The sequence below is a fragment of the Zonotrichia leucophrys genome, chromosome 11, assembly GCF_028769735.1.
Source record: "Zonotrichia leucophrys gambelii isolate GWCS_2022_RI chromosome 11, RI_Zleu_2.0, whole genome shotgun sequence".
In the NCBI taxonomy this organism is placed as follows: domain Eukaryota; kingdom Metazoa; phylum Chordata; class Aves; order Passeriformes; family Passerellidae; genus Zonotrichia; species Zonotrichia leucophrys.
In genome coordinates, this window is record NC_088181.1 from 16,761,919 (window position 1) to 16,772,680 (window position 10,762).

At 40.8% G+C, this 10,762-nt stretch overlaps 1 long non-coding RNA gene across 1 annotated transcript; it reads left to right on the forward strand.

Moving 5' to 3' along the window:
* Positions 1 to 2,688: 2,688 nt before the first annotated feature.
* LOC135452994 (uncharacterized) lies at positions 2,689 to 8,394 on the forward strand. Its single transcript, XR_010441746.1, has 3 exons — positions 2,689 to 2,733; positions 6,434 to 6,512; positions 8,265 to 8,394. It is a non-coding gene; the product is annotated as an uncharacterized LOC135452994 (long non-coding RNA).
* The last annotated feature ends 2,368 nt before the right edge of the window (positions 8,395 to 10,762 follow it).

Here is a 10,762-nt window from a genome sequence, read left to right on the forward strand (position 1 = left end):
GTTGGTATTCACATGGAGTTGGTATAAAAGAGTAAGGAAGGGGAGTTTGTAAACTATGAAATGTTCTGTCCCTAACAGAAAGGAGGGCCAGAATCTGGAGATCTTCCTTTACTGGTAATTTCACTGATCTGTCAAAGATTTCTGCTTTTTCACTGTAATTTCAGTGGCTTCTTTTTCCCTTTCTTCAGTATTCTGCCTTTAGTATTCCTTTCTTGATACCCTGCATATGTGCTTACATGCCTCCTGACCATCTTTCATACTCCTTTCAAAAAGGAAGATGTGGACAGACAGGCATACACGTAGCATGACTGCAAATTCTCATTTCTTGGGAAATCTTGCTCAAAAGTATTCAAGAGCAGCTAGTCCTAAAGTACTGAGGTGCAGGAATCTGGCACCACATGATGCATAATGTTGGAAATATTGATAATTTAGACCTTGTATTACCTGCAGAACCTAGGACAACAGACTGTTCAGCAAGTGCTGTTAATGAAATGTGCCTAAGTGCTTTGTTGAACTGGAACCATGGTCCATACTGTGGCACATGGAACCTTTTCAGCTGGAAGGTCTCAAATTGTTGAGTCAAGTCCCATAGTGTTTTAGGAATAGCTCAGGAAGCTGCTGACAACTCAGACAAAATGGAGTTTTTCTACCTGGGCTGTTGGCCATTCAAACTGAGCTCACACCAGATCTTTGGGGTTTTGGGAAAACCAATGACAAGTCAAAGAATCTTGTTTAAATTTGTTGTAGCTGTATGCTGCACTTGCTTCTGAGGCTTGATCTATTCCTTTAATTCACCAACAACATCTCCTTCTTTCCACAGACAATTCCTAAGATGACCTCTTGAAGGAAAGGGAGCAAGCACAATTTTCTGCTGTGCTGGTGATTCTCAGTGGAGCAATCACAGGTGTGTGGAGAAGGCCAGAGCCAAGATGAACACCTGCATGCTTCACCTCCTTCTCTTTGGTTACCCTGCATGTGGTGCAGGATTGCAGGCTGCTCAGCTCCTTAAATCTAAGAGGCATAGTTTGACACTTTGCAAGGTCTAAGAACCAACATGCATCTGGGTGTTCTTTCTAGGTGTTCTTTCTGCTATCTGGTGTTATGTGCTACCAATACTTAACAACATCTAAAGGTTCTGCTAGTTTCCACTCACACTATTTTCTGTCTTCATATACAAATCTCCTGTCTGTTCCTCCCAATATACCCACCATGCCTTATGTGCATTTTATCTTACATGGGCAAAGTATAAGTGGAGCTGGCTTGTAGTTTTGTTTGACTAGAGGCTTCCTGTAAATGGCAACCAGAGGGCCTAGCCCACCCCTGTGGCACAAGCTTTTAAAGTCCCATTATTGCTCTGAATCACACCTTCATCTCCACACCCTGAGTCATATATTAAAATAAAACTGTGGGAAATAATAAAACCCAGTTGTATGAATGCATTTTTTATTATAAGAGTTCTTCTTTTTTTTTATTACTGCTTTGAGGCTAACTCATCATCTTTTGTTATGTTCATTACAAAAGGGTTTGCTCTAGTCCCTATTAACTCGAAGGGAAGGGAACAGAGTGCACAGACAGAACAGTTCCTTGCTGGCATCCATTCCCTTGTCCTCAGTATTCCTCAGTCTTTACCACAGCTGCTCTACAGGAGCCTTCTGGGGCAGGCTGGGTCACAGGGAGGATTGACAAGGCAAGTTTGCAGAAGACAACTCAGAAGAGGGGGGCAAATCAAGTTCTTTAAGTCCCATATCTAGCTTCTGGCCTGTTTTTCCAGGTACACCTCATACAGGTCCTTTTTCAAGCAAATAAACAATTTTCAGCTTTGCCCCAGCAAAGTGAGAAGTTTTACTCAGTCACAAAGAGGTGGAAGATGAGATTGGAGGCGGGGGGAAGAAAAAGAAAGTAAAAGACAGAAGACTTACTTATATTTACTAATTAGAAAAGTGGGTTGTTTCCATTTAAAAAGGAATATTCTACAAGAACATGTTTTTGTTAAGTATTAGGTCTCTGTAGATTGGGGAAATAGATGGCGCTCTTTTCTTTCTTGGGCTTTCTAAATTAAAGTATTTGTATCTTGACTGAAGCTTGAGAAATTCCTGTTCATCTTCAATTTCAGATCATACTTGTTGATCACACCAGTACCAGCACTCCTTGCTCAAAATACAGCACATAATCTGTGCTATTTTCTCTCACCCTAGGATGGAGCTGAATGTACAGAAACTGAGTCCTGACCCAATACTCCACTGGAGCCTGGTATTGTACCAAGAGAATTCCTTTGTGCACCTCTGACTACAGTTTCCAGCTTCCCCCCCTGCTTCTTCTCTCTTCTCTTCTCTTCTCTTCTCTTCTCTTCTCTTCTCTTCTCTTCTCTTCTCTTCTCTTCTCTTCTCTTCTCTTCTCTTCTCTTCTCTTCTCTTCTCTTCTCTTCTCTTCTCTTCTCTTCTCCTTCCTTCCTTCCTTCCTTCCTTCCTTCCTCTTTCCCTTCCCTTCCTTCCTTCTCCTTCCTCCTTCCTCCTTCCTTCCTTCCTTCCTTCCTCCTTCTTCCTTCCTCCTTCCTCCTTCCTTCCCTCCTTCTTCCTTTTCTCTTCTCTTCTCTTCGTCTGATATTCAAGATCTGCCTCTGTTGCAGGACTTTCTGCCATTCCTGTCACACATTTATCAGGTCATCTTAATTTCTTTTGGTTTTTCAAAGAACAGGTGCTTCAGAGACTGCAGCCTGAAGCTCTGGTGCAGCAGGTGGGTCAGGAGGTTCCTATTTGCTCTATGGGGAGAGGATGCTAAAATCTTCATTACAGATTTGCTGTAGTTTTTTTCTTGAATTTTCTCATAGAGCCACTACTCAAAAAGGTATTTTTATGATGTAGGCTTCTGTTACTTTAAAATTCTGCTGCCACCAAACTTTCCATTCATAGAACACCCACCAGTTCTCTGGTGGTGGAGGAGGACTTCCCAGTAGATTTTTTATATACCTACTTCTGTCTGTTTCTGAACATGGATTAAATGATGCTCCATCATCAGAAATACATTAAATGTACCCTGAGAGACCATCCACAAATCATTTAAATAGCATTCTTCTGTTTTACTGAATGTCTTTTTAGACATATATTATTCTCTGCTTAATAAACCATGCAGGATCTTAAACTATGGCAGGTCTACTTGATCTCCAATTATTGCATGTATTTTAAAATTATTTTACCCATAGACTCATTAAATCATGAGGTATTTTCTGCTTCACAGCTAAGAAATAAATAAAATAAATAAAAGTTCCTGTCAGGTAATTAAAAAACCCAACAGACCAAGGAACTGGCTCTTGAAAGACACATTAGATCAGCAGGATACCCCCATGTGGAGCAAATTCCTGGAAACTGAGAGTCATCTGAAAATAATGTAAGTCTCTGGACATGGTTGTGAAATCCCTGCAGGTATTTTATTCCCTGTTTCTCAGTAACTCAGGTGACTTTTCTATGGCTCATGTCTGGAGATCTCCCATGGAAAAAAGCTAATGATGGAAATAGAGCTGAGGGAAACATGTTACAAAGACTTCATACAAACTCCTAATCCATGAAATCAAGCATATTCTAAGGAGGATATTGAATAATGGATTTGCTGGCTGTACAAACATAAGGCTTGTTACAGGCCCCTTTCACTTACTGGCCTTCTGAAACTCTTCACCCAAATTCCAATGCCCACCTCTTTTGGTACTGAGTTATTGTAGGATATATCATGGAACTGAAATACTGGCTGCTTCATTCTTTCTGTTTCCGTGGCTGGTCAGAGCTCCTGCCTTCCTGAAAAAAAAGTGAATTAAGGGAAGTAAATGATAGCTTTGAATCTGGGTGGGAAGATGTTCATGGTCCTTTTCTTTGTGTGAGTAATTGGGCTGGTCCTGGGCACTCAGTATCTAACATTTTGCATAAGTGAATGGGTGAATGACTTATATCCGTGACAATGGGGCCTGTGGGAAGATGGAATAACTGGGAAATTCAGTTCTTATAAATCTATAAAAATAGCTAAGAGGTGTAATGTACTGTAATACTGCCACATTAACACACACCAGGCTGTCTTTTTATTGTTTTGATATGCAGCAACAGCTTTATAGCTGTTGCAAAAGGTGTTATAAAGCTTTGTTTCAACATGGAGGATATTCCAAATCCAAATTTTGTTTCATTTTTATGTGGTTTCAGAAAACTAATATTAACTAGAATACATTTGCATTTACCCTGCTTGTCACAATTACAAGGCAGGTGCAGAAATAATGAAAGTTAGTTTCATTTAATAGCAAAGATTCAGCAATGTTTGTGCTATCCAGCTGACTATTTTTTCCCTTTTAAATGAATTGAGAACCAGAGCTTGTGATGCACAGTCACTGTCCTCAATTGCCTGGTCTTTCTTTGCCTCTCTTTCCCCAAGTGTCAGGAGGATATCTCAGGAGAGCCTGGTGTGTAGGGCAACTCACACTGAGTCAAACATGCAGAGTGTCAGGGCCCAAACAGATGGAAGCAAGGTAGCCAAAAGTGTGTTGTAAAGTGGCAAACACCAGTGCTGTTTTATTCCTGAGACATTTGATGGTCAGGTGCAGCTATGCTCACTCTCCCCATTTAGTTCACCCTTCTTCCCCTGCAGACGAGCTCTGGATTGCTCCCGACACCCCCAGGCTGTTCTCCCTCCTCCTCCATCCCTTTCAGTGGAAAAGGCTCTCTTCTTGTCTTTGTGATTTACATTCATTATTCTCTTCATAATTTCCATCCTCTTTCTGACAGGAGGAGGTGATGAACCCCAGACGTGACAAACACCAGATAAATCAGGTTGCCTGTGAAGAGATACACAGTGTTTCCCCTCCTGAAGTCCACAGTGGGACAATTGTCAGGGTCTTTCTTTTATTACTCCACTATCCTGTTGCAGAGCAGCCAGCATTTTTTGCAACAGGTCCCAGGGGAGAGGTAGCACAGAACACAGTAGAGAAGCTCTGTGGTGTGATAGATTTTTATTTGGACCTGGTGCTCATCTGCATGATGCCTGGACTAGGGGGAAAAGCAGTCCTAAAAGGAGGCCAAGAGCAGAACAGTTTCCACCCTAATAATGACTTATTTTACTGTTCATTCTCTGAAAAGTGAAACAGCTTGTGGTGCTAAACTTCCATCACTGTGTTCCCCTGAGAAAACACCCTGACCTCTCCTCCTGTGGGATTTTTTTTTGGTGGCTGTGCTGTGTTCATAGTTATGAATTTCTGTCCTGTGACCCAGGAAGCCTGACTAGAGCAGTGTCCACTGCCTACCTGGAAGTTTTGGTGCTTTTTTGCTATCTACATGTGAAGTTGCTTGCCTTAGGCTGACTTTTTGCCTATCTCCATGCTAACACCTGTCTGCCATTCTCACCATATCACAGGTGACACCAGCTAAAGGGCTGGGACTTCAATCCTTCCCTGAATTTTCAGTTTCTTGTTTCATATCCACAAAGAGGAGATTTGGTTTATTTTAGTCTGTACAACAAGGTACTGGTCATGTTCTTTCTGAAGCTGTCAAGGGAGGACAGCTAGAACAAATGTTTGCACTTGGAATTATTACTGTGCATTCTGGAAATCCCATATACATATCATTCCTTAGTGGTTTAGGCCTGTGTCTGTCCAGCTGATTCTGGCTAATCCTGTCCTGGGGCTCAGACCTGCAAAGCAGTGAACAGTCAGGTTATTGTGGAGAACTTGACCTCACAGAGGTTAAGAAAATAAAGGTTTCAGCAGAGAGTTGACCTAATATTATGCATGTATTTCCTGTCTTTATGTACTCTGTTTGCTGTCAAATGTACTTCAGGTGTTTAAAATAATAGTAAGTTTATTTTTCAGGTAAGAAATGCCTTCTGAAAGTAAAATTTTCTTGTGGCTGGAGTTGTATAAGAACTAAGTAAATTCAAAGGAAATCATGCTTAGAGTTTTAGTTCCAAAGATGACAAACATTTATATGCATTTAGTCTGTGCTTCACATGGTTAGAGAAATAGAGCTGAGGATGTTTGGATCTACATTTGGTTGTTAAAGGGAATTGTTTTAATGGTAGCAATGTAGTCCAGAAATTTTACCCAATTTTTGTTTATTCTCTTTCTAGTCAGGGGAAATCTCAGGTCTCTCTCAGCATTAAAATGGGGATCATATGTCATTATTTTTTGTGTAAAATTTGATATCCATGTCAAGGTGATTCTAGAAAGATTGCTAAAAATGAGCAAACCACCTTGGAAAGGATGGCCTGCAGGTGGTGCAGGCTGCTAGGATGTCCATAATGGATATTTTGTGCAACTCTTCTGTAGAGCTTGTTACAATAGAAATATCAAAATACTTCTGAGATTAACTAAGAAAACAATGTAATCTCATATATTTTAACTGACTCTGCTTTATGTTGGGACAGTGTATATATTGCTGATAATTTTTCTTTTACATTATACCAACAGACAGTAACTCTAGCTGAAAAGTATCATCACAACAGTATTGATGAGGAGAAGGATGAGTGCTGAACACAAATTTTAAGTGGTGAGTGTTAGAAATTAGTCCTAAATCTTTTACAGCGTAGATAGTCCTAGTTAATATCCACATTTCAATTTTAGTGGTCATAACAATTAGATCACCCTGATTATCCTGTGTGATAGTGCACAAATAAGCATATTTAGCCAGAACTCTGGAACTGTTATGACAGAAACCATAAGAGATGGGTGAATTTAAGTCTCCATGCTGGGTTCTGCTCCTCACTATGTCTCTCTGCATCTCTTCTTGTGCTGCTAAGGGAAGAGCTGGCCTATTCCTCTCTTCTGGCAAGAGAGACATTGCCCACATTCTTTTCCCTCTACTCAGAAGTGAGCTGGGGTCAGTACTTTGCTATGTGAGACAGCTTGCATTCTTTTCCTGCACTCTTCCATGGTTGTCTTTCAAACAAACAAAAAACCCAACCAACCTGAAACAAAAACCCAACCCTTCCCCCTGCAAAACCCCACATTTGCCTAAAGCAGGCCCATTTCTGGTTTTGTGGTGTGTGAAACAGTGATTTCACTGTTGATAAGGCAGCTGAATAAAGTCTACCGGCTTTCCATTAGGGTAATACAGTATTTATTTATTCATGGTAATGCTAAGTTGTAGTGGGATTTCATCTGCTTTTGCACCACTCTTTACCAGAGTCAGCCTTTCTCCTGTGTTTTCCATGGTGAGGGGATAATAGGAGGAAAGCATATTTGAGGTTGGTATTTTCTATATTTTTTTTTCGTCAAACATTGTTTTTACTCTGATTCCCATACAGGAGCCCAAGTTGTCAGAAAATCTGTTTTACTTAATGGCAGATACAGATAAATCTTGCTTATAAGAGAGCCATTTTAACTTCCTTAGTACTAGCTCTATTGCAGGATTTGCAGAGGAGAATATAGACCTCTAGTGCCTTAATTTTTCAAAGTTCTAATGTTAGAAGATTTGCAAAAGTTCTCATCACAGCTTGCTTGGATTCACTTTCACTTTTGGGATTCCTCAGTTATTGTGGATCACTAAATGAAGGGGCTTGGGTTTGTTCTTTCCTTGTCAGCAGCACCTCTGAGGGAAAGTTCAGCACTTAAAAATACTAGAAGTAATTCCAAGGAAGAATTGAAAGATGAATGTAAACATGAATGTGAATAATTTTGAAGCATAACACCCCTGATGTGATTTCTGATCTGAAACTGTTTTGAGACCAATGAATGCCACTGAAGGACCTGATTGGGTAAATTGAGAGTAATGCCATGAGATGCTGGCAAACCAGGTGTTAAACTCAACAAGATATGTTTGGAGGATTGGGGCCCCAAATGTGATTCTCTGGTTTCAGCTTGAGCTCTGGGTGAGTAGGTGTATGCTGTATGACAGCAAGGTTGCTGTAGTAATTATTCATTAGCTTTAAATAACAGGGTAATTATGAAGTTAAAATTCATATACCCCAACACACCCATTTTTCCTAGCCTTTCAATTTCTGCAGAATGCCTACAGCCGTCTCCTTTGTGTTGTAAAACAGGGCACTAGCCCTAGCTGTGCATGGTTGTTTCTTTGATTTTTGCATGCTCCTTGCAACAAGAATGTTAACTGGGGTGAAAAGGTAACATGAATCAGGGAGGCCAGCAGCAGAAGAAAATAAAGACTCATTTTCTCCTATGCCTCCAAGGATAAAGAAGATCACTCTGGCACTCATAAACACATGTATACTCCACACAGGATGGGTTTCTCTGTGAAATTCTCAAATTATCTGGTTTTCTTTAAATTTCTGTTCACTTCTAGGGCAAAAAACAACCAGCAGAGCAGAGTTGAAGAGGACAAGTGGCAATATTTTGGAATGACAAGATCCATTCTGGTATTCTATATGGTAGATATTTAACCATCAGCTGCTTTTGGGTGACAAGGCATGACCAGTGAACAGATGAACAGATAGAGTTGGAATGCTTCTTAATAAAAGTTCAGATCCAGGAGCTGCTTTATCTCACGTAGATTGAACCTAATTCAGTGTTTCAGAATCTGGGAATGAAGTCTGCAAAAATGGTTCTGTCTTTATATGTGTAACTGAGGACCATTGCCTGTGATACGCTGTGAGTGGTTCTGCATGGCAGCTCTGATTTACTCACTTAGTAAATTTACTCACTCAGTAAATCAGGGCTGCTGCAGGATGTGGGGCAGGGTGCCTGGCCTGTGATGTGATGTGTAACCTGTAACTATGATCTAAGGCAGCCCCTCCTACAGTGCCTGTGCTGGAAACCCCAAACCTGCCCTGCACATCGGGGTCCTCACCCAGTGAAAGGGCTGGCTGGCTCAGCAAGGGCAGGGTGCTCAGCAGGGCTCTCCTGTCACTGTCACTGCTGGTTTTCACTGAAGTCACTCAGTTTGCTGTTCTTGACAATTTAATGCTGCAACCACAGGCTAAGGGTTCATTCTCTGTTTCTTGTGCATCATATTGTGACTGTCCAGTGGAATGTAATGGCACTTGTGCCTGTAAAGGATTTCTGGCTCAGGCCCTCACACAGACTGGGGTACAAGTGACATGTCTCACATTGCAGATGAATTTTCAGCGCACTGAATTGATGGGATAGAAGGAATCAGCAACAGTATCAGATTTGTTTGGTTTCAGATGTGTCTTCTTCAATGTCCAACCTGGTAAGTCTGCTCTGGGATCTGACAATGAGCTTTTTCAATGAGATCAACCAGATGGTTCTGAGTTTGTAATCCCAGATATATCTTAAATGTGAAACTAAATGTAATGCCTAGTGATCTTGCAATTTTTTCCTTGCCACCTGTAAATATTTGCAACTTGGTATCAGTAAAGTGCTATATAAATTCTAAGTGAGTCGTCTGATGAGTTAGGCAAGAACTTATGAAAGAACTTATGACCTTGTGTGGAAATTGCATGTAACATTTTTCTGTTCTAGTGGAGAGGATGTGAGCAAAGATGGGATTCTAAAAAGACCTGTGTGGGCCATGGTGTGTTCTGAACACAGAGCTGAAATAGTTCTAGTCTGGTGCATTTTCTAAGGTGAAACAGTGACAAGAGTGCAGAGTTGGACAGACTTGTGATAAGGGAAGAAATAAATTGAAACTTGAACTTTCTAAAGAAAACTATGTTTCTATGCTGGGAAGTATGGAGAGCAAATCTGTGAGACTAAGTATTTGAAAACAAAGTAGTTATATTAGTTAGCTAGTTCTTGGAATTAAGGAGGCTTTTCAGCAGTGAGTGCTTTGTTGCTGCAGTGTCTGGGTGCCATAACCCTGCACTAGGGCTTGTGTCATTTATTTAGAGGTATCCTATTAAGTTGCAAAATCTAGTTTTAAGAAAAGCTGAAAAGAAGGAAGCTGTTGGATATCTTAATGGGCAACAAATGATTTTCATGTTAAAAAAACTCCAAACCAAATCTACTTCTGCTCATTCAACTCCAGCAAAAAGCCTTTTTGCATTGTCACTGAATTTAAAAAATAACAGTAAGAGTCTAGGCCTGTAAAGAACAGGATGGCTCCTATCCAAGCATCCTGGTCAGGACAATTCTTTTTTGAAATCCTGAGTATTTTATTAGTGGAGCTTTAACTGTGCCTGCTTCTGTTGATCCTCTTGCATTTGTCCTCAAAGCAGGACTGTTATTTTAAACACTTTGGTGGCTTGGAAAAAAACTCTTGTTAGGTTTTCAGTGACTGTGTCTCTCTATCCACCTGCTCCACTGTGCCCCCCAGCAGCAATGAGACACTCTTGGCCATGCAGTGTGGATGCTACAGGGGTATCTGAGACCGCATTGAACTAAGGTTAGTGGAGCTGTAAGAAATACGCTAAATAAACAATGTTTTACACAATAGGAAAGTGGAAACTGGTACAGAAGCAATTGGTAACAGATGATCTGTGGTTGCAAAATGCTAAGAGTTAAAATAGAAGGTGGTTGTTGTGGTTTAACCCCAGCCAGGAACCAAGGCCCATGCAGCCACTCACTCACTCACCAGTGGGATCTGAGGGAGGATTGGAGCAGTAGGAGCTGCAAAACTTGTGGGTTGAGGTAAAAGCAGTTTAATAGGGAAAGCAAAAACTGCACACAAAAGCAAAGCAAAACAAGGAATTAATTGACAGATTCCCATGGGAAGCAGGTGTTCAGCCATCTCCAGGTGAGTAGGGCCACATCCTGCATAACAGTGACTTGGGAAGACAAACTCCTTTGACACTGTTGAGTCAGGGACAGAATGAATGACTCCAGTCATCAGAAGGTGAAATAGAATTCCTTTATTAGGAAAAAGTCTGACTTTTATAGTCT